This window comes from Anas platyrhynchos, chromosome 2 (genome assembly GCF_047663525.1).
Source record: "Anas platyrhynchos isolate ZD024472 breed Pekin duck chromosome 2, IASCAAS_PekinDuck_T2T, whole genome shotgun sequence".
Taxonomy (NCBI): domain Eukaryota; kingdom Metazoa; phylum Chordata; class Aves; order Anseriformes; family Anatidae; genus Anas; species Anas platyrhynchos.
In genome coordinates this window covers 79,676,813-79,703,873 of record NC_092588.1, presented here as the reverse complement: position 1 = coordinate 79,703,873, position 27,061 = coordinate 79,676,813, and the positions used below count along the sequence as shown (strand labels likewise).

Sequence of the window (27,061 nt, the reverse complement as noted above, 5' to 3'; positions counted from 1 at the left end):
CCCCTTGCTCTCTGACCTACGTGACTGCTCTGTAAGAGAGCAGCCCTGTATAAGTGGGTCCCTCTCCTGTTGAAGCTTTCCCATTTTCTTCAAAACATTCAAAATTAGTCGCTGGATGAGGCTGAATCCCACATCTTCCTGCTAGGCCAATAGCAGGCTGCAGTCAGCATGCAGCAGTGCCCAATACAGCTACTGCAGGTGAAACCAAACAGCTTCAAGAGGAGATGAACTTGCTGAGGGCTCACTGTCCATGGGGAGATGTCTCAGAGGCAGCCAGTGCAGCCCCCAGCCAGCTCTCTGCGAAGACCAGCCCAAAGCACCTGGAGATGCTGCTCGCAGGTTGCAATACTTGCACTAATTCCCAAGTCTGACATTCGGACTTGTAGCAAAAAGAAGCAGCTGATGGCCAAGCCCAGTTGTAAATGTGCTTACATTTTAGCAAAGCCTAAGTCAACTGTTAGATCCCTACAATCCAGAAAATGCTGAGCTACAATGTCCCTGCTTCGTCTGCCAGAGCCAGGGATAATGTAATAACCACGATCTTAAATGGCAATCGTGCACTTTCTTCCCCCTCACATTTGCTTTAAAGAATCCTAAATTAACTCTAGACATAATAATCATACAACCAGGCTTGTGATCACTTAGGACAGGCATATATCAGCTGTCAGAGTGTAACACTGTGTGCATTTTTTTTTCTCCGGGTCAAGAGGAAAAAACACTTTCTAGCACAAAGTCCTGTGGAGTGACCAGCAGCTGCGGTGGGGTGGTGGCAACACTCTCTGGTGAGCAAAGCCTACCAGCTTTAGAAGCATTATTTCCAGTGAGGTGGAGATTTCTGGGGCAATCCCCATGCTGACTTTGAAACATTGGCTCATGAGAAAGGAAAAAGTGGCATCATGCTAGCGAGATGTCAGAAATATGTAAGAGCAAAGAGAGGGCCAAGTCATCTGCTGTCCCTTTCCCTCACCTGAAACCCCAAGGGCATCTCCTGACACCTCCATTCCAGCACCAACACTTGAGAAAAAAATAAAAATAAAAGGAGAAGAGCCCAACTTATCTGCATCTGCAGAGAAAAATAGGCAACTCATGTTCAGAGAACCTAAGTGTTCAAGCAATCTTGCCTCTGGAGCCCCTCTCTTCTGCCCAGGCTTTTGGTAGGGTTGCCCAGGTAGCTGTGTGTCAGTGCTTGCAGACAGGGAACACCACGCTGAAGTGTGTTTTACCTGCATATCCCAAATGCTCTGCATTTGTTCAGCTTGGATGGGTTCAGTGGTTCAGTTCACGTAAGCTCAGGCTAGTCTGAACCTGTTAAGTGCTCAATTATGCCCGACCCGCTGCACACCTTGCTTTTATTTTCTGTGTAGCCAGATTCTGCTTTTTCCATGACACAAGTGTTTCACCAGGCTTTTGGAAAAGGTGTTCAGCTGAAAAGCACGGAGCAGTAGGAAATTGTTTGCTCTCAGTATGCTTTGATGGAAATACAGTCAACATGATAGATTAGTACTGAGCAAGTGGAAGTTATTTTTCCCAAGATGCCACGCTTGTGCTTCAGAAATGAGCGATCTAGAGCTTCAGATAAAGTCCCAGCAAAAACACTAAAATATACATCATTTACAGCAAAATAAATGCCATAGAGAAAAGTGTTATAAGCTCATGCTGAGCCATACAAAGCCCAATAAACGTTTGCTTGTCACAGGCCAAAGCAATGGTAACAGCACGCACAGGAAATTATGTCTACACCACAAGAGTGTGTGTCTGGACTTAAAACTAGGTGGACGGATCAGATCTTCATCTGGTGTAAGTCAGAAAAGCTGCAGAGATTTCAGTCAGGTTTTAGATGATTATTCCTAACGAGCTCCTGCTCCATAAATTCAGCAGAGACGCTTGGTTTACAAGGCCACTGCTTTGAAAATTCATAATCTTCCTTTTAGGCTTCTCCATAAGGAATTCCTTATACAGATTTGTTGTTTGATCCTCCACGGGAGGAAGAAAGCTGAGTAACTCCCCTCTCATTTAGCTCCAGCTGACAAATTGACATAGGCACCAAAATTAAAATTCTGCTCAATTTAATTTGGCAACGAAGGAAGAACCTGATTGGGGGTAGAAAAAAACAAAAAAGAAAAAAAGAAAGCCCCCACAGCAGATTGCCTCTGGCAGCTCTCACACGTCCTACGAGCTGCTGCGACAGACAAAGCGTGCCTCCCGAAGAAGGGGTGGTGGGGGGAGTTTCCCTTGAGGGCTGTAGCTGTAGTTTATGAACGTGCAACTTCATTAGCAGCCAGTGACCCCATTAGATGGGGTTCTTCGTGTCTGGGCTGGAACAAAGCTCCCCAGGGACCAGCACAGCTGAGTGCCACGCACAGGGACCTCGTGGCCGGGGTGAGGGAGGTGGCCTTCAAAGTCACCTTCAGGAAAGACTACGTAATTCTAAGATCATCCCTTGGACTTACAGAAAAAAGAAAAAAACAGTGTTTTGTTTCTTTCTTTCTTTCTTTCTTTTTTTTTTTTTTTTTAAGAAAAAAAGTGAAAAACAAAGAAATAAAATTCGTAAGCAGCTGATGACCTGATGGGTGCGGATCAGTTACAGAGGAGTAACTGTGCTCCTCACAAAGGACTTTTGATGTAGGCACCAGGCAAGCAGTGATTTAAGATGGGCTGAGGCTGCAGGGTGGTGGTGGCAGGGGACATTTGTGGCAGGCCTGAACTCTTTGCCAATTAGCTCAAACCACCGCAGACCTCTCCGCAGGGCTCCCCAGGGAAGAGGGTGTTTGGGAAACCACGTCCAACTAGCTGGGGGACGCTGCCAACAGCCAGCTCTGCCACCTCATCACTTTACAAAGCAGAGGAGAAGGAATAAATGATGCTGATGGGGTCCTGGTGGGACAGACGCATTGAACCAAGCGTCATAGGCACCAAGGCCTCTACCAAGATGGCAGAGGTTCAAACACCCGCTTACAGTAAAGGAGACGTGAGAGCAGCGGGGAAGGAAAGGTCACGCTGAATGTCACGTTTTTCACTATTCAAATCTGTCGGGTCACAAATGCACTTGAGCACCCTTTGGCTTGTTCGATTACGCGCTGCTAAAGCTTTGACCTGTGTTTAAATCCTGGCTGGAGACACAGATGACAGCAGCAGCGCTCAGCAGAAGCTTACAGTGACAAAAAGATGTGGTGAACCCTGTGCTGACGGAGTTTCAACAACATGCTCTGGATGCTTCCGTAGGCTTCCTCTATGCATTTGGGAGAGAAAGGGGATACAGATGCTGTCATTTGTACATGCCGTATCAACTGCTGCTCCTAATGCGTTAGTCTGGCATGATTTTCTGTTCCTTTCCTTCAAATTTCCTTTTATGGCTGCCATGCAGTAGATCTGTTATTTTTAAACTACTGCATTTTTTTTTTCTCTGTTAATACTCATCTGATTGTTCAAAGCCCAGCCATGGATTCTCAAAATACACATCTCTGTTTTTCCACATTTTTGTGCTGAGTTCACTCTAGATTTTTATCAGCTGAAGGATTTCAGCCTGGGAGGTTTTGCAGCACTCGAGCCGGTGGCTACAGGTGGGAAGTTTTGATTCAGCCCTGAGCAAGTTTGAGGGCAGCAAAAAAAACCTTCTGCTGAGGCTCCAGGGCTGAGCAGTAAGCTAGCTGGTGTACTGGAGTTTCCAATGCACAACACGTTTCAAGAAGTATCAGCAGTTTTGAACGGCTGGTAAGAATGAAGGGTAGTTTTTAAACTGTCCTGAACTCTCCCCTCTTCCCACTTCTGCATCGCTGTTCTACTCTGGAAACTTCTGTTGCTGCTGATTTCTTCACGACGATGCTCTCATGTACGAGAGCTGCTCTTCGAGGCAGGGCCGTGGCTGAGGTGAAGAGGTTCGGCTCCGCTGGCTTTTGGCTGGAGATGTGCCAGCTCGCACCACCTGAGATGGAGCCCTCTGAGCACTTTCAGAATCAGATCTGCTGTATTTAGAAGCAAAAATCGATTTCAACAGTTTCTTAATCTTGTTATCTCTATAAAATCACACAGCAGGGCAGGGAATGGCAGCTGGCAGGCATCTGTTACAGAACAAATTTTACCAGTGAATGGAACATCTCCTTAACCATCTGTTTGTAATGCATAGAAAGAGGAATTACCATCGCTGGTGACTTCAGCCTCGGAGATATTTGCTGGATATCTCATGTGGTCATTCAAAAATACCTTAGACGGCTATGCACCCAGCATGCTTGAGATGAGTACTGACCTCATTCAGATGGCCCAAAAAAAAAGAGTTTACAGATTTAAGAATTAGCAGGTGGCTGTGCACAAAGATGACCATATTAGGATCAAACAGAATGAAGCATCAACCGAGGAAATGTATGACAGAAACTTCAGTGGGCCTGTATCTCAAATCTTGAAGTATTAGCAAAGCCAACTGGCAGCATGCATTAGCAATAGAAAGAATTAACAAAAATATGGATTTACAATAAGGCACCCACAATTCCACAGGCAAGTTCAAACCAAACCAAATCAAACCTTAAAACTATTAGTCTACACAGAAGGACATTTTTACTTAAAAAAAAAAAAAAAAAAGAAATACGGAAGCAGTGATAAAAAACACAAGTGTAAAAGAATGTGAGGGGAAAAAAAAAAAACATAAATTCATTTGGAAAAAGGATGTAAAATCAGGGCCTGTTACGGAAAGCCTAATGCCTGTGAGGGCACCTTGCTCCAGGATGGGAGTGGTGAGGCTCCCGCTCAGCCAGGCAAGTAGGCTCGATGAGTTAATAGTGGCTATGCCCCTAGCCTCTACAAACCTAAGGAGAAGCCACAGATCACAAACACATGTAACTGCCCTCAAGCTAGCCCTCTCACAGACAGTTAGCAGGTGGCAGTGCAAGACCTGCTCTTCTCATGGCAGGAGGCATGCAAGACTGCACTGTGGTCTGTCCCGTGGCAGAGGAACCGCATCAGCCTTAGTAAAACCCTAAGGAATGATGGCTGGAAGGTATGTAGATACAGCTGCAGGTATCACATCATAAACAGATAAGTTTTACTTGGCTGTTTTGCAAAAACAAAGTCCAGTATTTACGAAGTGCACGTGAGCACTCCAACAAGCTCTGCTGCCTCACAAAGCCTGTGCAGGGAAAGGAGGGGATGCGGAGACTCTTGCATTTTGGAAGGAATTGCTTTCCTCAGAAAAAAAACACAACAAACAGAGAAGCCTGCACATTCCTCTTCCTTCCAAAATTACCCCTCTGATCTAACCAAAGGGACTCACCCTGCACTGCTGGGATATGGGCACACCTGGGATCTTTCCTCCCTCAGCCTGAAGGGACAGCAGCCCGCTGTTTCACTTTGCTTCCAACTCAGCATCATGGGTTATCCCGAGGTGAAGATGCAGCAAGCCCCTCCTGCTGTAGGGTTTCCATAGCACACAGCTAATCCAGCCCTGTGATCCAGCAGCACGTGTCCTCACCCAGGAAGAACTGGGAGATCCAGCACGTAGAGCACTACAGCAGTAATGTTAGAAAGGTGCTGCCTCTCCTTACAAACCCTGCCTTCCTCTAACATTGGTGTTCACCAGGGTAGGTGGAAAGCACCAGGTCTCCGCACTCCCTGTGTGGCACCTAAGGCCGTAGAAATGCCACATTACCACTGGAGCGGTTCCTTTAGAGGTGTACGTGCTGTGCTTTCCTTCCTTTCTTCGAAAGCCAGCACAAACATTTAAAGGACAATAATTCCTTTATCCTTTGCTTTTGCAAATAGGAATTAACTTGTGTATCTAAAACTTCCTGTAGAACAAACACAAGGCCTGATTCCTAAAGCCATGAAACAAGAGACGGAGGTAAAGGAACCGAGGGGGTATGGAAACCTCTTGCAAAAATTAACAATTTTCATACGTCTTTGAGAAAGAGCATTTTATGTGTTTGTGGAATGACAAATGTGTTACGAGACAGTAGATCTGAGCAACAGGGTTCACTCTTTTTTTTTTTTTTTTTAAACAAATGTTCTGGATCTGTTGGGTCTCATGCTCCCCACTTCCTATTGCTTCACTTGGCTCGAAATTGGAGCCATTGCACTTTGACCTGGGACTGATTGGTTTTTCTAGACTGCTGCCCTAGATGTTTGTAATACAACAACCCAGGTTATCCAGTATCTAATTAAACACAGGTGGAGCTTGAATTTCTTAACAGGAAAAGAGTGGAAACCATTTTGAGCAGCCTGAAGGAGACAAGGGTGCATTAGTGGGGAAGCATGGAGAACATGGGGGATGAAGGCAGATCACTTTTCCATTTAAAGTCAGTAACAGTGGTTCTAGCCCCTTCCAGAGCAATATGCAGTAGATTAACTTTGTCTTCTACTACCAAAAACATATTTAAATATTAAACCTGCATGTGAAATGTGTTTGCTTGTTTTTGTTTTTCTTTTCTTTTTTCTTTTTTGCCAGTATCTGTTGCATTGAGAGTTTCTTTATGGGTCAATCTGTAACCTGCAAGCATCCCAACAGCCCTCACTTACAAGACAGAGCTAGCTAATCCTCAGCACCACCTGTTTTTTTTCTGAGCCTTGAACGAATTTTGTATTGGGTTACTGCTCCTTGTAAAAAGCATTATGTTTCCCACCTGCTGCCTGCAACTTCGCCATCAGCGCAGCGAATTTTTAGGCCGATGGCGGAGAAAGCACAAGACCAGCGAGTCCTCTGAGCTCCACTTGGCCACGCAGCTACCTCGAAGTCAGCAGTGCGGTGCCGGCCTCCAACAAGCCCGATCCACAAGAGCACTTTTAGGCTCCGGCTCCAGACGCATCACACATGACACCCTCGTCGAGGCCATCCCCATTATCCGCACGCCCTTGCCCCTGCCACAGCCCTGCGGCCGCTTCCACGCTGCTTTTGCTCGGGCTGTCTCCTCGGAGGGCGAGGAGGCTGCAAGAGGCAGCAAGGTGGAGGTGAGCCTCGTGACTCGCCATCGCGATGGGAAGAGGGAACATGCTGGTGCCGAGCGGCTGCATCCCCGCGAGGAAGATGGCAGGGGACAGGGCGCGAGGCAGCGGTGGTGGTGGAGGTTTCTCCCCTCGCGCTCCCCTCCGCCCACCGCAGGAAGCCTCTCGGATGTGACGGGGATGCGGCGCCCGCCCCCGCTTCTCAGAAGCCCGGCTCTCACCACTACCGGCCTTCTGCGAGGCTGGGCGCCGTGGCCCCGCCGGCGGGCACCCGCCCCTTCTTTTCACTGGAATCCCCGGCTTTTGGCTATTTACAGCCTTTTCTTAGAGAGAGGCAGGAAGCCGAATGAATCAGAGCCATCTACGGTTACCTCCCACGCCACGTGCTCGTGCTGCGGGGCTGAGGCAGATCAGAGGGGCGATGCAGTGAAGCCTGCTCCATCCTGGGGCTGGGAACTGCAGATCCCTGGGGCAGGGAGAGGTGTGGGGCCCCCCAGCTCCTCTCTGCATCCCATGGGAGAGAGGTGCCACCTCAGGTATCTCACACGGGAGGCAGAGCAAGGATGTCCTCAAGGAGGCACCTGCAGAGAGGAGAGGTCCAGGCGTCCTCTCCACTGATTTCATGTCTTCTTCTTGGGTATGCATTAGCACGGGAGGGAGGGAGGAAGTGCTTCAGGGTAAGAGGGCTGTTTCCACGGAAAACTAAAAAGCACATCGTTCCTCAGAATGAGCACACCATATACACAAAAACACTGTGTATCTTGTCAGAGGAAGCATATCCTTTGCTCTCTTCTCTTGCGATGCCGGCTTTACCCACAATGTGAAATGCTAGTGAGCCCTGCTGTACATCCCCCAGGGAAGGGTCCTCTTCGCACCAAAACCTTGAAGAATATGTGAAAAAGGTGGCAGGAGTTACTTAAAGCTACTGCTCCACAGCGAAGACACAGACCAGCAGAATGAGGCCTGTGCTCTTCCTTTGCACGAGGGAATCGGGGTTACCATCTTTGCTGCCCATCAGATAGAACAGGCTCCCTTTGAACTGAAACAACGCGTTTGTGTGCTCGCTTCTGCCAGCCTCGCTGTCCCCATTTCACAGATGGGAAAGGAGGCCGGGGAAGCTGAGATGGCTGAATGGCATCTGAGCCACAGGGAAAGTGTGCATCAGCATTGCAAAGGTGCTCGGCCCCTGCCACCCAAGCAGGCCACACAGAGCTGCAGGGAGCCCTCTACCACAAGTGCCCAGCCCAGTGGGGAACCGATGCCCACAGGCTTCCCTGGCCACGCAAGGGCTCAGGCCAGAAGCCTTACGCTGCCACAAGCGGCCAGGTCCCTTGTGCCAACACCAGAAACCAACCTGCATGCCAGGGGGAACAACACACCCTTTGTGCGTCTCATTTGAAACTTCAAAACAAAGAGCACGTCTTCTTTTTTGCTTAAGGGGAGAAAAGTATCCATCAGCTGTGGCAATAGGGCATCCAAAAATAACCTCTCCGATCAAAAGAACAGCAAAAATTGCAAAGGTCAGTACTCCAAAGATAGGAGGTGCCAGAACTGAGATTGCCCACTCAAACTCCAGAAGAAGCGGGCAATACAAGTGAAAGATGGACTCTGTGCCCCATTAACAGAGGATTCTCAGGGTCCTCCTTTCTCTCCCCCTTTTTTTTTCCCTTTTTAGAGAAAAGAAAGAGGAAAGAGAAGAAAACTAACTACTCTCTGCTGATAATCTGTTATGTGGAGGCATTTCACAGGAGTCACATTGCATAAAACAACACTGAGGCAATGTTTGGTCTTCACCGAACAGATGCAGCAGAAGATGCCTTTTATTAACACCAGACATATCAAGCTATATTACTTAGAACTTGCACTTACATATTTCTGCATTGTGAATGCAGTCATAATAGCTTGCGTTGTCAACTGCTCGGCCCCAGTACTAATTCTGAAACTAAATATCCGTGCTTACAAACAAACCAAAATATTCTGGCAACTCAAACTCACGCAGCTACACGGAGTGTACACCCTTTATTTTCTTAATCTAGCCCGCCTCCTAGTAACCATCTGCTTCAGTAAAAAGGTGTCTTGTTTGGAAATTCAACGTGACTGTCCTTCTGGAAAAGCGTACATTCCATACGTGGGTCAAAGGAAAGGTTTTGAAGTTTCATTTGCTCTGTGGTTTCAGTTTATCAGAGGGTGTGATTTATTACAAAAACACAAACGGTGCTAGAAATTAAAAATTGGTGACCTTTCACTGCAAGGAACAGCAGTTTCACAATGCATTCCTGATTGGAAAAGAGCATCAACTGACCCACATGCTGGTAGCTAAGCAAATGAAAAGCTGACTCTTTGCAATCTACAAAATCATGGGATTTTTTTTCCTCTGAAAAAAAAAAAAAAGCATACAACACCATAAACAGTCTACATTCATGTTCCCAAGTGGAAGATGTGTCTGAGGACCTTATTTACTGACTCAGAAGCACAAGCTAATCCCTTAGCCTTGTAGCCAGTTTTAGGAACTTTCAGGTTTTTCTTGGCAAATGCTCAAATGCAACACTGATGCCTTGCTCAGGGTAGTTTTAGTCAACACGATTTCTGTTAGACTCACCTGCTGCGTGAATTGGGCAATTGTTTGGTCTTATTACTACCAAAGAGTTATTTTAAATAGTAATCCTTACAGTTAACGAAATGACAGCAGAGGCCTTGGCTTAGATATGCACCAGGAAGAGAGCATTTTCTTAGAAAAGCATAGTTCTCAGTAAATGATAAACCACAGAGCTACTGCTGTGCACATTAAACCACAAAGCTACATTCATATAGAATTAAGGGTCTTAAATCCCACCTCCAACCCTGCCCCCCAGCTTCTGCCATCCAAAAGCAAGGATTTCCAGATGCACATCTAGCATTTTGACTCCCAACACAGCCTCCTGACTCACCCTATCAGCCATCCACCTTCCAGCCATGTGGGATACGAGACCTTTTTCCATATGCCTGTTTAACCTAAGGCATCTGAAACATCTCCATAAAGTATTATTACTGATCTTCTGGATTACAGCTGTGCCAAGAGGCCCTGCTGTGCCAGCATCATAGCAGAGTCCCTGTCTGGTAGGACAGCAGCCCAGCACGACCACAGAGACACCAGGACTCAGCCAGGGGAAGCAAGTGCTGTGACCCCAAACACATACATGGGAAATAAATCATTCACAGAAACAAGAAAGCATCCCAGTGCAGAAACATGTATTTGAAATGTTCACTTTTGGCCCTTATCAGATACAGGTGGAACTGGTGAACTCCACGAGGCCTTGCTTGCTTGAGCCATGTGTTGTGCTGCTGCTGGGCTGGCAAGGCTCACCTTGGGCTCATTTGTTTTTTTCCAGCAAACAGCCTGTACGGTGTGCTGGCTTCCAAAGCCAGGTCCATGTGAACTGAGTGGTTACAAAAAGCATTTGACAAAGCAGCTTCTGTTGTAGTAGGAGGGTAAGGCTCATGGAACCGGAGGGCAAAACAGCCCGTGGAGATGTTTTCCTGTGCTTTAATGCAACAAACTGCCAGTAAGGTTGCCTTCGTGGGCTGTTTTCTGTGTTTCAGGTAGGCAAGAAGAAACAGGGCTTAACAGCGCTGCACCTGCACAGTGTGAACCAAATCCAAGCTGAGGAAACACAGACAGTCCTCAGGAGAAAGACACCTGTGGGGCACATCCTGCGCTCCTCTGGGCTCATCAATTTCTGTCCCCTTCCCATGGAAACCTGTGATAGGAGGAAAAGGGCACACATGTTGCCCCAGCAAGGCCTTCAGACACCATTGAGAGCCTGCTAGCATATGATCATATTTTAAGAGCAATGCAGAGCTTTATTGGTGCCTCAAAACCCTCTTAGTCAGTCTGGGTTTAACCCTGCTGCAATGTAGGAAAGCTAGATGAAGGCAAATAGCACCTTTCAGTGAAGCTTTTATTGGCAGGGCTTCTTGGGATTCAAGAGGCAGTGTGTTTCACTGAGCAAGCTCCACCATGTATCTGAGGCTGCAAGGACTTTGTCCTGCCGCTGCCAAAGGAAAGTCTGAGGAGCCCCATGTGGAGGAAGAGGCTCCAGGTGACGACAGTCAGATAGACTGTTGCCTTTGCCATTAGATGGATATCAGGATTTAGTTATTAACCCAGGAGAATTGCAAGCTGTCTCAATACTTCACCAATAAAAGCCATGATGCTCTTCACAAGGTAAGGTGGCCACGGGTGATACCAAAGCCTCAGAATGACTGCTGATGTTTTCCCTGAATGTATATGCAGTTTTGGGCAACATTTGCTGTAAAACAACAACTGCCAGCACCATATTGGTAAGGAGTAATTCAGACTATCCAGGTCGTTTGTATCATGATCTAGATAGACTCTTGGCACCACTGAACTGAGTTGCTCATTACTGTCCTCCCTGGCTTCAGCTGGACAAAGATTTGATCCTCTAACCCCATTAGACTGACAGCCTGGGGGGAAAGTGGAAAGACTACAGTGCTGCCTAGGAAAAAAAAACAAGCCACTGGGTGACTCACTTTTCCATATCCAATGTGATTATTTTGTATCTGTAAAGATATTTAAGCTCACAGTGACTCCTGCATCAAGTTCACTCAGTTCACAAAGCAAATAATGATTTTCCTCCTCTTAGCCCGGATGATTTAATGAGGCACCTGTTATCAAGGGAAGTCAAAACATGTGGGTCTGGGCTGAAGGTAGAAGTGGTTGTTTGACCAAGGTTGAACAAGGCAAAATGCTACGTACTGCAATTTCCAGACTGCTGAGGAGAGAGATAAACATGAGTTAAAAGTATTCAAATGACCCAGTGTGGAAATAAAAAACTAAAATTCTGGTACTGATGACTTCTGTGTTAATAATGCATTAACTGTGAGGAGGAGAGGAACATTTCCGTCACATATCTATGGAAAGTGGGAAAGCAGCAGTATACTGGAAATACAAATGCTGCTTAAATAACCCTTGCTACACTTAAAGGGGTTTCTGTTTGGGCTAATTAACTGACTTTCCCCCTAGGCACTGGCTTATGTAAGTGCTTTCAATAACACGGAAAACAATGAGTGAAACAGCCATTGTGCTCTGTAAGCTCACGTGCCCTACAACCTCCTACTATGAGACATTTTGGACAAGTTTTATTTCCCAATTTGTACATGCAGCTCCCACTGAAGTCAGTGAGAGCCCCACTTACACTTCCCAAAGAAGAATTTCTCCCATAATCAAATTGCAATGAGCGTGCAACAAATCCATACTTTTAGAAACCTGGTGACTGGAAAAATGCACTAAGTATTTTTAGAAGGTAGTTTGGAGGACGCTCCAAATCTCTGGGTTTACGGTGGCTCAGCTCTAATTTATGAAGCAAGAGTCTGGCAAGAAGAACAAAAGCACGTGGATTTACCTATTGCACATCTCATGATTAGTTTTTAAATGGAAAAACAGATGAAAGATACCCACGCTTGGAATAATACTATTCCAGTCAAGGGTTTACACAAACAGGGTTGAAGTGTTTTAAGGCATTACTTAACACGAAGGAACTTCTCTAACACCCCATCATTATATATTAGACAATTATTCTTATAAAAAGGAAAATAACTGTCTTTTTTTGAGAGGTTATGGTACAAGGGAACCCACAGATTCCATTTATTCAAAATAAATCAGAAGAAAAAAAGAAAACACCAAAGAGACCAGCAATTAAGAGGTGGGGAGAAGAAGATCTCTCGCTCGTGGACCCAGCATTGTGTGCTGCACAGAGCAGGCCATGGGAGCAGGCTTGGCTGCTGACAGCAGCCTCAGATGATGGAGTAACCACTTAGTGCTTGCCACTCTGATGAGCTGGCACCTAGGATGAAAAGTTTAATTGCTGCATAAAAATAGGGTGGGGGTGTTAGTTTATGCCTCTAGACTAGCTGATGATATACTCTTGGCATTTCTATAATCTCAGAAACTTCCAGATATAAATTTAATAGTGACTTAGATCTACAAAAGTGTCAAAATGCAAGTGCCTGGGGAAGTGATGAATCCCTTTTTAAGAAGGGGCTTAGGCAGAAGAAACATGAAGAAGTGTGAAAGGGAAAATACCAATGGAACTATAACGAAAACCCTGCTGATGAGATGAAGTTGGCTGCAGAAGGAGCAAAACCTCTACCACTGGGTGCATGTACAATCTCGTTAGGCTGTCATAGATGTCCTGCACCCTCGCTTGCAGCCATTTCTCGTTAAAGCTTTCTCTGCAAGAGATGGCACGAGGGAGCAAAGGACTGGTTTCCAAACACTCCTACTACCAAAAGGTAAGGCATAACACAGCAGGAGAGTTTTATTTCGCTCTTGAAGGAGGCACGTTTAACAAAATCCACCACACCGCAAGCCTTTTCAGTGAACGGTCCTGGTTCTGCACAGAGCAGAGGAGGTGATATTACCTCTCGGTTAAGGTACTGACAGAAGGGAGTACTGGGAGGAGAAGAGCTACAGAGATGTCTCTGGAAATTTTTGTGGCATCAACAAACACTTGGTTTGATCCCACGCAATAACCCAGGCTCTGAATATTCCTTCCTTAACCTCGCTGCTGGATGTTTGATGAAAAATGCATCTCTGTGAACCGAGGCAATCAAAAGCGCTGTATTTGTATTCCTCCCCCCAACTCCACTTTGCGCTGAGAATACATGGCTTCAAGAGTGTTCACGAAGGGATTTTTTTCCTCCTCTGGCTTACACAGTGAATGGCAGAGCTCCGAGTCTGAATAAACAGTGTGGGTGGTGACTGCTCTGTGAGGCCCATGTAAAGGATGCAATCATTTTCTTACTCTGTTCAGCATTAAATCATGTGAAACTAGCTTGATTACCACACATAACATCAAGTCTGTTACAGACTATAACATACCGTGTATCCTTCCCTAACTTTGCAGGGAAAAAAATAACAATTAATTCTCCTAGCTTCAAGTGTTTAATTGTGTATAAAGTTCATTGACCTCACTAGTTGCTGTCAGATGATCTTGCTAAGGCCTGTGAAAAACATCCCAGGAATGCAGTGATGTGGGCAGAAACAAAGTGAGTTCATGCCACAAAATGCTTTAAATGGAACAAAATCAGCAACCATCCAGAGAGGCTGCACTGAAAACAGGACTTCAGAATAATCACTGGTTTAACCTCACCTAAGCACTGCTAGTCCTTGAAAAGGGACGGTTATAAATCATACCCTTTGAAAAATAAATCCTTTGGGGATCCTGCATGTGACTACATGAAGTAACTTTGTTTACTGGTGAATCTCTGCAGCTGACTGGGAGTCAATGTTTTGGAATGACTGGAGAAACTGGGACATACAGGAGATAAGCTGGGAACAGGGAACCTGTTTTTACGCTCCGTCCAGTTCCCATCAAATGTGACCATAGATAAGTCACTCGGCCACCGTGAGACTCGATTTCTTCCTCTACAAAAATGGAAATAGGACTGCTTATCTACAGGCAGACTTGTGATGCTTTTTTTTTGTTGTTGTTTCTTTTCTCTACTCAGGGAAGCCACTGTCAACAGGAGGAGTTATCACACTTTTGACACATACATAAGTTTTCATGTTGCGTTGTTTTTAATGGCTCTGCTGAGCTGTAGCACAGGAAATCACCTCCTGAATGGCTCCAAAGTGGCTTATTGCAATGCCTATTTCATATACCACTGTGGAATGAATAAAATCAGTACAAATTCTGCTGTTCATGTCCATTAAAATATGCTCTGCTCTCATTACATATTTTTCACGATTGGCCTATGTGATTTCAGGATGTCACAGCCTAATTTACTTGGGAAGCATTGCATGAACCGCTGATTAGATGGCAGCTTTCCTTAAGCCTTAAATCTTAGCAAAAGTTGAAAGCACATCTGCTAAATCTCCATTAGCAAGGTCCTTGGGACAGAGACCAAGATTACCTATGGGCTTCGATGGCATCCTGATGCTCCCTGCTCCAGCCTTGGGGTGACGCAGGTGGAGGAGCAGTGCATCTCACCAGGGTAGGGCTGGCGGTCCCCACTGCAGACCTCATGGTATTTCTGGTGTTGGCACCTTCTGCAGAGCCTGACCATGCCCAACGGAGTGCACCCAAGTGAGCTACCCAGCAGAGCACTTCTTCACCAGTGTCGCCTTGCTCTCTTTCCTTCTTCTTCTCCAAAGGCTGCTGGACACAAGGTGACTGCAAAGCTGGCCTGAAGAGATGAGCTAGGAAAAGGGCCTTGCAGAGAGATCTTGGCAGATCAGAGGGCTGGGTGATCACAAACTGCATGAAGTTTAACAAGAGCGAGTGCTAGATTCTGCACCTGGGAAAGGGCAACCCGTACAGGGCTACTTTCCAGCATCTCGTCCCCCAGTCTGTACGGGATATGCTATGATTCGATGATCCTACGATCACATTGCAGTATGTTGTCTGAGAACAACCCTCCTTAGTTTGCTGGGGAGACATAGTCATTGACAGCAACTCTCCTTAGTTCGCTGGGAGCACTGTGGTTCAGAATATTTCCAATATAATTCTGATATTTTACATTTCTTGTTATGGCTACAGCAGATAAGCTCCTGAACAAAGAATTCTGGTGAGACTATGTTCCATTTGGTCATTTGGTTCATTTTGGTGGTCGTAACAGGCTTGGATTATAACTTCTACCATCTGGAATTTAATCTTCTTCACAGACAGATAAAACCAGATAATAGCCATATTAAATTGTAGATTATTATTTCTCTTGGTATTAAGTTCTAAAGTCTTACCTCAGGGGGGTACAGGATTAAGACAACCTATACTATTAAGTGCATTGGAAAAGATGTAGTTCATGATTTCTCAGCTCAGTTCTATCCGCTCATTATCAATGTTAATAGTGGCCTTAATCTTTTAAGAAAATACTCCTATCAAACTCTATAACCAAAACAAAGAGTATGTTTATGCTGTCCTTTCCTCATTTGCAAGTGTTTGGGTGGGAGAGGAGGAGGAGGTAGAAGGAGGAAAAAAAAAACGCAGAAAGTGTGATGCAACAATGTTTATGGGAAAAATATTCAGAGGACAAGATATCTATGAAATCAATGGGTTCCAGGCCACAGCCAAGTATTTCATGCTTTTCACAGATGCTGACATATTGGAATGTTCTCCCAAACAACAAGACAACAAAATGGGGTTTCTGCAGCTGCAAATATGTAAGAAAACTGTAACCAAATGCCTCAAAAATCTACAAAATACAAAAGCAATTTTAAAATACATTTTAGAGAACTGTTTGAAAGAAAACTGTAACAGTTGATGACACGCCATCCTTTTGGATTGTATTTTTGGTAATAATAGAGCAAAATACCTAAGTAGCAATAGTAAGAAACAGGTTTCTGAGCAACACCCACATATGTAAAGGTACAACAAAGACTTGAGTTTAGTTCAGTCATTTCCAGAGTTCAAGATAAATATTCTGTAACAAAGGACTTAATGTAAGTGCAACCCTATTTTATTATTCAGAAAACTATGCCCTACTAAAATAAACTGAGAAAGAATTCATGGGTTTTACAGTTTGTCAAAAACTGCGAAGACATTAAAGTTGTCTTAGGGGAAATACACCTACATACACACATACGCACACACACACACGCCTATATTTATATGTTATATACACAGACACACTGATCAGTAGTTGGGCATAAAGATTTCCTCTTACCTGAAAATGTCATTCTCAAAAAGCAGTGTCCTGCAGTCATGTTTGATACTAAATAACACCCTGAGTCCTATCCTTCCATCTCCTGTCTGCTGTAAGAGCCAAAATGATTTTAGCATCTCAGTAGCTAAAAGTTCATTGGACTAAGCAATCATTGCCTTGTACCATCTGTATACTATGTTTTGGACTGTATGAAGAACGGGCTGTTAGATCTAATAGTTCCTGACACAATGGATGGCAAAAGCATGTTGAAATCTGAATTAAGATGACAAATATTATCTGTATGTACATAGATAAAGACCTTAATTTATATAAGTTTAGTACCCTTAGATATTATAGAGCTAGAACATTGTTTGGATACTGTTGCAACAGTATAATCTTGGCGTTCCCGTGGGATACGGCATGTGTTTCTATCCCGGGTGATTTATGAGCTATTGGACCTTAAAACTCTCACTGCTTCTTTCCTCTAGCAACGTTGCGCTGGCACAGGTCCAGCTCTGAATATAGCAAGTCCGCAGCCTTTGACTGTTAAACATACTCCATGCCTGCTCATTTTGAGGTAATGAACTAGGAAAGCCTGCACAAGTAACTCCGCAAGGCCGGCTTCTGGACATGTGTGTGCGAATACAACTCCACCACGTTCAACATCACTGTACTGATTTAGACCCCTTGAGTTTCTACGCCACAATCCCATATTAAATCTTGGTACTCCTTTAACATTTTAAGGAGAAACAATCAACCCCGAATTCCCATTAAGATAAAAACATGAAATCACCATGAAATGAAGGGAGATATTGCTGTCACTTCCAGAAGTGAGGATTAAAGGACCCCTGTCTCATCAGATAAGACTCTGGATTTTCGTGTCTAGCACTCTCGTTTTAATCCATTTTCCAGTTCTATGTGAAATGAATTATGGCTAGATCTGCATAGTATTTAAGGACATAAATCTATCCTACAGTGTATTTGAATTTAAAATACACACAGTCTAATATCTTTCATGCCTGAAAAAAATGGAAGCGAAGTCTCAGGAGGAACAGAGCAATTACCTATTTCAGTCAACGTGTGAAGATTAGTCAAATAAATGGGCTAACAGGCCCACCAGCTGGAAAAATTAAACTGAAAGCCTACTTCTGAATATATGTATTATATCACCCTTAGCCAGAACGGCTTTAATTATTCTTAAATATAGCAGCGGAATGAGAAATAGGAAAATCTTACAGCCCTTCTCTCCCACAATGGAGAAAGAGATGAAAAAGTGCCATCATTATAATTTTTATTGCCTTTAGATAGATGGGTAGTCTTCTGGGTCATGGTAATCCTTCTCGGTTTCATATAACTTTTATTTTGCCTGAGGATATATTTTTTTTAAATGCTTGTGAATTCTGTCACTCATCTGTCATCTGCTGGGAACATAAATAGCATTGGGCCCATTTTGCAGGTGGGAATAAACACCACTGCATTAGTCACAAAGCGTGATCGCTGGCTGCGTTGCCAGTGCCGGCTCCCTGCCGTGACTATTAGTCCACTCAAAAAAGTCAAGAAATGTAGGGTGGGATTCATTTTACCTAGCCTGAATTGTCTTAAAACTACAAGTCTAGACTGAGCTAATCACGTAGATTTCTTCCCTGGATGAATCATCTAGCTTCACCCTACCTATTTTAGGACAAGATGAATCACCTTCTGAAAGTGTCTGTCTGCTGGATGCCTAACTTTTAGATACCTTAAATCCATCCTCTGCAAAGAAGCACAATCATCTCTAGCTGCTAAATAGTTAATAAACGTTAACATGAGTCTAGTTAGGGCTAGGAACATAGCGTCTTACCTTTTTTTTTAATTTGAATGTCATTACAAAATACCAAGCTCTTAATTTTCAGAATCTCAAAAACCTCTCCTGATAGAAAACAAAAAAAAAAGCCGCTAAATTTCAACAGAATACACTGCAGAAAATATTACTTTGTCCGGCACACGACACAATTGAAATGAAAACTCGTAGTCAAGATGGCGAGGAAGGGAAAAGAAACACATAACCAGACTTCACAGCAAACTTGCCTTCTTCTGTACTTCTAGTTTTTTTAACCATTTTTCCTTCTTTTTTTTTCTTTTTTTTTTTTAATGAGGGGCTGAAATTATGTTTCCATTTTCTCTGCAGACATTTGCTAGATGGGTTCTTCCTTGAATATGTGCTGCCAAAAGACCTAGTTTTGCCTGAAACAATGCAGCAGAGTGGGTCAGCTACACCTTGATGCTACAGCTGGACACAAAATTCTGCTGTCCATATAAAATTGTGCCTGTTGCTCACTTACTCGTGTCCAAAGAAGACAGCGGAGCTCAGTACAGATCTAGCTGTAGGAATTCACTGCTTTAGGATGACAGAGATGACACAGAGTTTCCCCTCTCTGGAAAACTCCCTAGTGAATTCCCATGTGAGAGCCAAACCCATTCCAAGCCACCAGCTTAAAAATAACAAGTTGGGCTTCAGAAAAAATGTAATTCTGGGGGGTTTATGTTGCCTCTGTTTTTGACCCTTTGAGTTTGCATGGGAAGAGGAGCTTTCAGAGAACTTCTCTGCAACCAAGAAACTTCTCTGCAACCAGCTCCAGGAGCAGAGACCTTAAGAAAATCAGTCAGAGTGAGACAACTCAGTCCCGTAAGACACGGCAATACTGCCAGTGTAAATGGCAGACAGAAAAGGCTCTGAAACCCAAGAGGCCTATCTGAGCAGGATTACAGACAGAATGCACCTCTGATCCCGCAGTGACGAGTGCCTTGGAGATACCAATGACACTTACAACAGCAAGTCAACAGATAGACTGCATCAAATTCAAACTGATGAGTCCCCATTTCATGACTGATTTCACTCTTATGGGTAATCCCCAGGGTAAAAACTTCTCCCTGTTTAATGCCAAACTGCTACCAACAGGTTTTAGGGAGGTTCTGTGTAGCTTGGGGATTTTTCTTCAAGTATTTTAAAGCCTACATGATGAAAAGACGCAGTGACTAAAACAGAAAGCCTGGGCATTCTGCACCATATGCGATTGCTTTGCCATAGAAAATTTCAGGGTCTTAGGGTTCACAGCTGGTAAATGACAACCTTCTTCCCATGAAGTTGTAAGCATTTAGCACACTCCCACTACTGCACCATTCATTCTTTGATTTCATAAGCAGAAAGAACAGAGGTGTCTTTTTTTCTTCAGTCTCTCTTCTTTTTTTTTTTAAAAACCTCTGAGCAGAAATGGATTTAGTGGATGTGCAGAGATCGCAGAAGGACTTCTCGTCCAGTCCCAAAGTGTAGTTTCTCTGCTTTGGGCAATCAGCTCTTAGATGGCTCGCTTGCAAAGAAAACCTGACAAATGTGAACTGATGTGACAATACTACTCTCGAGCCTGCCAGCATACTGGCAGAAAAAAAAAGATCAAAAGTATTGTGAACTGCTTCTGTTAAGCCAGATGGACAACTTGAATGATAACAGCAGCAAATTATTGCATTGATGATAATATTAATGGGATAACCACCTGCACATGTGTAAGGGCAGAGCAGTGTTTGTGGGTAAGCTTGAATATAGCTGTACTTTTTCCAGCTGACCTCTAACCTTATAATGTCTTCTCTATATAAACAACCAACAAAAATACTGAGGCTCTTGTATCTTCCCCTACTTAAGCACTGAAATCAAGGCAAGAGAGGATATAACATAGAAAGGAACTGTTTTACCATATAATGAACTAATTCCTCACACGTCCATGCCAGAAACAGGCTTACGAACTGCACCCCAACAGTTAGAAAAAAGGAATAGGGATACAGAACATAACTTACTGCTAAAGAAGTTATTTATCTAAGAAGATAGCGAGAAGAGGGTAAAAAAAAAACAAAATATGGAATGAAATTCCAAAATGTATGGAAGCAAAAAGCAAATAAAGACTGGTAAAATTGGAGGCACTTTCTCTGTTCTGGGTGACAAGATTATTTGGGATTAACTTCTGTATTGGATGGATGACTCTGAGTACACTGTGGGTTAGGAGGAAATAATACACATTTTTGTGGCTACAAACACTAAACCAAAAAAACTAAACCGTCTGGCTTTGTATTGCTAAAATGCAGAGCTGTGGAAACACTGCTAAACTTTTGTTGGTACAGACCTTCGTACTGACCTTGTCTCTTTTGCAGTTTCTTTATCTCATGCCTAATCTTCCATTATACTTTCTGCTTTTTCCCCTTTTTCCTTTTCCTCCCCCTCCTCCTCCACTCCCCCTCAGTGTTTTGCTTCTTTCTGTCTCAGGTAAAGAAAGGTCAGTTAGCAAGGGCATCCTGGTACAATCGTGATGCTTTCCTGTCACCCTTCATTATTGACGACAGCTATAAAACCATCATGAACGATATCATGATTACTAAATAATTTTTGCTCCGATTAGATTTCAATAGCCCAATCTCCCCCTTTTGTTTCACTTTTAAAAAAACACTTCCTTTTCTCGGTATGACACGCAGAGAACACAAGAACATCTACAGCTGATTTTTGAACGTCCTCTGCTTTTTCTGCACCCACCAGGCTGTGGTGGTGGCAGCCCGTGGGGCCACCCCGGTGCCATGGGGTGCACCAGCAGGGTGGCTCACCCTCCTGTGCCCCATCAGCACCGTCCCCTCTCACAGGACAAGGGCCAGCAAGGTGAGCAGCTGCTTCCTGAAGGTCCTTTAGAAGACCTCCCGTGTCCCTCTGCCACCCTGTACCCATGAGAGGAGCAGGAACCACAGCTTTGCTGCCAGCACTCAACAGAGGTGACGTCTCTGTCCCAGGATGTTGATGGTGACAGAGCTGCCTTGTTTCCCTGGGATATTTGGCAATAACCCAGACCTAGATAACCCAGACCTTAGGGCGAACTGTGGGTGGTGGGGAGGCTTTTGAAACTCAATCCTAGGCTTGAAAAAGCAAGTCCTAACATCTCCTCTCCACTTGCCACCTGTGCAAAGCCACACTAATGTTGGCAAGATAAAAGAAGCAAGGCATAAACAGACTTGGTCTACTGATTCCTCCCTGGCACGCTGGTACCACGTCCATCCTCATTTCCATCTGTGCAAACTGCATGTAAAACAACTTAACCCCATGTTGGCTGGGCACCTAACCACGAGATTTGGGCTGTTTCCAGCTTCTGTCCCTGCGTAGGCACCTCAGGAGGCCGCTGAATCGGTGCCTCTGTGTGCTGCAGGCAGGGGAAGCGCAGCCCATCGGTGGACGCGTGCCAGCCCCAGCCGGATGAGACCCGGCATTGTCTGCCCAGCGAAGCGTCCGCGTTGCTACCAAACACACCGAGCAAGTTTTCAATGGCATATTCAGGCCGCCCGAGTTTCCTAAAAGCCCGCAGTCAAAATGCACAAGAGAAGGACCTGGATATCCAAGTCTGGGCAAAGAGCAGAGAGGGCAAAACTTCCAGAGCGTCCCTCAGCACCAAGTTTGGGAGCATCCTCAGCTGCAGCACCCAGGGGTGCTCAAGGGGGACGTGCCAGGCAGGCAGTGCAAGCAGCCCAACACTTTGATGTTTAAATGGTTACAAGGCCAAAGAACTGCAAACAAGTCAAAACCAAACTTATTTCTCTCATCTCCTTGTTTCCTCCCCCATGTAACAATTAATAGGCAACTCTACGGAGTGGAAGTACGCACACCTCCCTTGGAGAACCCACAGAAAGACAGGGCTGGTGTTTCAGACAGCTTCCCGCTTTGTCACGTACAAATCACCAAATGCTTCTGCAGTAAATTGTTATGCAAACCAACGCTCCAACGCTCGCTCGATGGGGTTTGGGCTAATTAAACAGTCTTATGTCAGAGGCAGGCTCACAGGAGGGCCTTATATGGGTACCGAGCATCTCGGCAAGCACACAGACCTCTGCCTTCCCAGCCCACGCTGCCCCTCACGGGCGACTTGTGACCACCACCACCCTAATGAGCCCGCACCCCCCCAGCACCTCCCAACTAATGAACAACCAGGCTGATTAGAAACAGCCAGCGAGGGTTTGGGGGGGCAGGCTGCCATCCTGCACAGCGTGGCGGGGGGAACGGGGCTGGACACACTGCAGAGGGACGAGCAGAGCCCTGCAGATGTCCCGCCGGCACAATGCTCCCCCCGTGTCCTGGCAGCCAGGGACGCGGGGCAGTTGGTGTGCATTCACTGAAATGGTTTTCATACACAAAGAGGAGTTCAGCTGCCGCGAGGCAGATGGAAGGCGCTTTTGGCCGCGCTGAAGTGCCTGGTGCTGCCTGCACTCGGAAGCCTGCACGGGGCAAGAACAAAATGCACTGCTGTGCCATTTGGTCAAAAAATTAAATCAGCGCAGGGCCGACTGAACTACAGGAAAACAAGGAGAAGTGGGTGGCTTACGCTGCTGTCCCCTTCTCTCCTAGAAGGGAGCTGCTCACCTGGCTGGTCAAGAAGGGTGGGAGCTCAAAGGAAGGCGAGGGCAGCGGCATCATCGCAGAGCTTCTTTTTCAGAGCAGAGGAGAGAGAGCAGGGGAAAGCGAGGAGTGAGGAGCATCTACCCAAATTCAGCAGGGCACTGCCACCTCCCTTAGCCATCGGTAGCAGCTCAGCTCTCTGGGTTTGGGGCAGATCACAGCCCGCGCTCCCACGCTGCTGGCCCTGAGGGTGGCACAGACGCGGTCTTCAGAGAGTCTGAGAAACTCTTTGCTAGCTCATACGACGAGGGTGATTGCATCACTGAAATATCTGGTTTCCTCGAAGTTTTAATTGGGCCAGTGTTTTTCCATTTAAATTTGCAGGTCTCCGTAGATTTACCTTCCAGTACCCCAAGCCTGTTAAAAATCCTTCTCCCGGTCCGGTTGTGTATGGTGCAAACGTCAATCCACATCAAAGTCCCCAGGAATGCTACACATGTGAATCCAAGTTTAACCAAGAAAAAAAAAAAGAGGGGGGGAAAGGGGGGGCTCAGATTTTTATTACGTGAATTTTATTGGAACATTCCCTTCATGTCCCTCCATACAGAGGAGCGTCTGGATTCAGTTACAGCTGCATTCACTCCTGCACATCTGCTCGCTCATTGTTACACTTACCTTTTCTCAGGGGATTTTAAGAAAGTACAAAAAAAAAAAAAAAAAAAAAGCCCTTCACCTTTAGGTACACGATGATGAAGATCAAACAGCCTTCGGCATTCCTGCGCCGTGACATTCGGCGTGAATTATGCTTTGATGTTGTTTAAACATTGCCCCCGACTCCTGCTCCTCTAGCTGGGCTGCCACCGTTTGCTCAGCGGCTTTCCGAAACCTGTACAAACAGCAGGCTGGTGCTGCAGAAAGGCTCTCCCTTTCTGCCCGTGTAGGTGCCCGGCTTTTGTTTATACCACACAACCAGAGCCCCGTCTCACTCCAGCAGGCGTGGGACGAGGTATGGTGCAGTGCCCTAGCAACAAACGCAGAAACACTGCGGTAAACTTTGGACGTGCCGGCCTCAATTTATGACACGAGCTGCTCCGCGGGCTGCCTCATCACAAGCAATAGGAGCACAGCCCCTGCCGGGGCTGAGCCCGCTGCCTGATGTCCATGGGCTTACAGGTAGCTGGCACAGAGAAACGCCAGGTCCCAGCGGTGCCAAAACCATATTTCAATGTATTTCGCTCGAGTGTGATGTGAGATCTGTCCCTGCTTTAAGCGATGCCTGCGTGCAGCCCTTCCACGAGGCTTTCACGGCCAGTGCAGATCAATCCCGCTCCGGCTGAAGGTAGGAGGGAAGCTCTGGTTTGTGTCAGTGCTAACAAGGGTGGGCACTGAGGATCCCCACAGGGGAAGGATGAGGAGGATGCCAGGGCTGTCAGGGATGAGGCACCGCAGCAGCACGCACGGCACATCCCCTGGGAGAGGGGACCAGGACAGAGCGGGGGGTTCTTAAAAATGCCCAGCTGGAAATGCTCGTGGCAAAAGGATGAACCACGGAGCTACTGCAGTGATGACAACAGGCACGGCTGTTACTGACAGGGGCATGAAGCATGAAAAGCAGGGCCTGTTCTTGATTGCTCACATAAGCCAGTTAAGGCCAGCTAGTGCATATTTGGGGTTGCAGCTCGAACTGATCTGGAGACCGGCACTGGCCACGTTTTCTGTGTAGGAAGAGCATGATCCAGGTCCCAGCAGCAGTCATCTTCACGAGGGGCAGTTTAAAATGACTTCAGGTATGGATGGACGTGAAGAAGCAGACTGGCATATCAAGAAACATGTAGCCAAAGCAAAGAGGAGGCAAAACTTATCTGAACCACCTCCTGATAACCTCAGCATGGACCACTGGGACCCACCAGGACGTGGGAAGAGGCCCTGTGGCTGAATATTGCCCTGCTTGCAGGTGCCAGTCGCTCTGGAGGACAACGTGTGCGCTGCCATCCCATTGCCCTGGCCATACAGTAGCAGTCCTATCCGAGCCCTGTGAGCGAGGAGAAACAGCCTACTCCCCAGCTTGTAAATTAATTTAATTCCTGGAGTGCACTTACAGAATAATGCCTGAGGCTTACAAACACAAAATGGAGCTAGAGACAGCACATTAGTCTCTGGAGAGACGCACCAGCTGTTTCACGTCCCGGCCCCTCTGATGGGGGTAGGGTGGAAAACAGGGCTGCGTACGGCCTGCACCACCCGTCTGAAAGGAGAGCGTTTTCCCCTGACTTTCCCACACTATTTACTAATCGTGAACCTGAACAAATATAGGAAAAAAAAAGCAGCTTCGTGGAAATGCAGCACGCTTCTGGGTGACATGCTGAAAGGGCAAGAGCAGTCTTTTCCTCTTACAGAGCATTACCAAGAAATAATGACTCTCTCTGATGAAGAACCAGATTAAAAGGGAAATTGAACTGCAGATTTAATGTCAATAGTCGTGCACCCTAGTGAGCTTGCAAATAAGCCAATCTGGCCATCTAAATTAGGCATCAATAGAGAATTAACGTTGAACTCCAAGGAAATTTTATGCCTTAAAAAAAGGAAAGGGTAGACGAGTGTCCCCTTTCGAATATGAACTCTACCATCAACCCTCTCAGAAATGAAAACTGTTAGGACCTCATGGTAGGCAAATTAGATTTAAGAAATATGTAAAGGGTTTTCATCTCATCTAAAGGGCAAGTGGGGACCCAAAGCTGAGACCCCGGTGCTCCTAAATTTTGCATTGGTCTAAATTCGTGTCCAGGCATTACGAGTAGCCCATGTATTTTTAATAAGCTTTATCAAGAACCTGCACTCAGATACCTTTCCACGCTGAGATACTCCAGACACAGAGCTCTTCTCCAGATTGCAGTCCTTTCCAAATGCTGACAGTAAGTGCTAGGGGTCCCTGCTTTGGCATTCTCATTTCTGCCTCCCAGAGAGCGGTGGTTTGCACAACACTCAGCTGGAATATCACGGCTCCAGCTTGGCTTGAACCAGTCAGGTAAGGCACAATGCTGCTGATCGGCTGGAGCACATAATTACAGCATCCCTGAGCTGCTCAGAGGATGCTGGCACTGACAAAGTGGGAAAGGCTAAAAGCATCATATTAAAATGTCATAAAACATTCATTTTGCATGATTAGAGAAACTGGTAATTAGCATTTTTCTTTTAGTGCTTGACTTTTTATTCCAGCTGCTCTAATCCAGCTTCTTTCTACAGCAATTATTGCCAGGAAAGCTGAATTTGGCATTCTTTTCATGTCCACTTTAAAACCTGTTCTGTAATCTGTCAGCTAGGCAGGCCTCATGCGCAGCATTTGAAGAGAAGTGAGGGATTTTTTTCCCCGTAGTCAAATCATGTTCATAATAAGCTTCAATTGCTAAGCATTGAATTGTAGGAATATGTCCATACTATATTAAACAAATCACATAAATATGTTTCTTCTCTGTTAGACTACACTTATTTTGCCAAGGCTGAAGCTTTGTGTAAAAGGACTGACCCCAGGAGTGCACATGTCAAGCGGAATTAAGAAAAAGAAAAAAAAATAGAGCCATATCTAAACTTTCCAAGAATAATAGGATGTTGATTAAATTGTTAGAAAGTTAAATAAACAAGTGATTTTTTTTAACTGTCCTTTGAATTCCTCTGACTTTCACTCCCCCTAACTGTCTCTGGAGGTAGAGACGACATAGCCAGTTGCTTGAGGGCATGCAGGTTTCAGGAGGCAGTACCCTGCCAAAGCTTTTTGAGCAAAGTTGGGCAAGTCACTGAAGCCTGGGGCATTTTGACATCTCATTTCCATCCAAGTAATTGAGTTGTTGTAGGAGTAAACACAGAGCAGAGTGGGAGATGTTAGCGGCGAAAGGGCTTCACTAGGCACGTGGAGGAGGTGCAGCACAGGGGTGCCCATTGCCCACGTGTTGCTCGTGGAAAGCAAATGCCAGCATGACCCTGTCAGAAGCACGGCTACCCATGAGCTGAACTGCATCTACACTGTTGGAGAACAGTGTAGAATCACAGAACCACTGAATGGTTTGGGTTGGAAGGGACCTTAAAGACCACCTGGTTCCAACCCCC

General features: G+C 45.6%; 1 protein-coding gene across 2 annotated transcripts in view; it reads right to left on the bottom strand.

Moving 5' to 3' along the window:
* BCL2 (BCL2 apoptosis regulator) overlaps positions 1-27,061 on the bottom strand; it is a 90,049-nt gene that overhangs the window by 31,759 nt on the left and 31,229 nt on the right. The window lies entirely within an intron of this gene.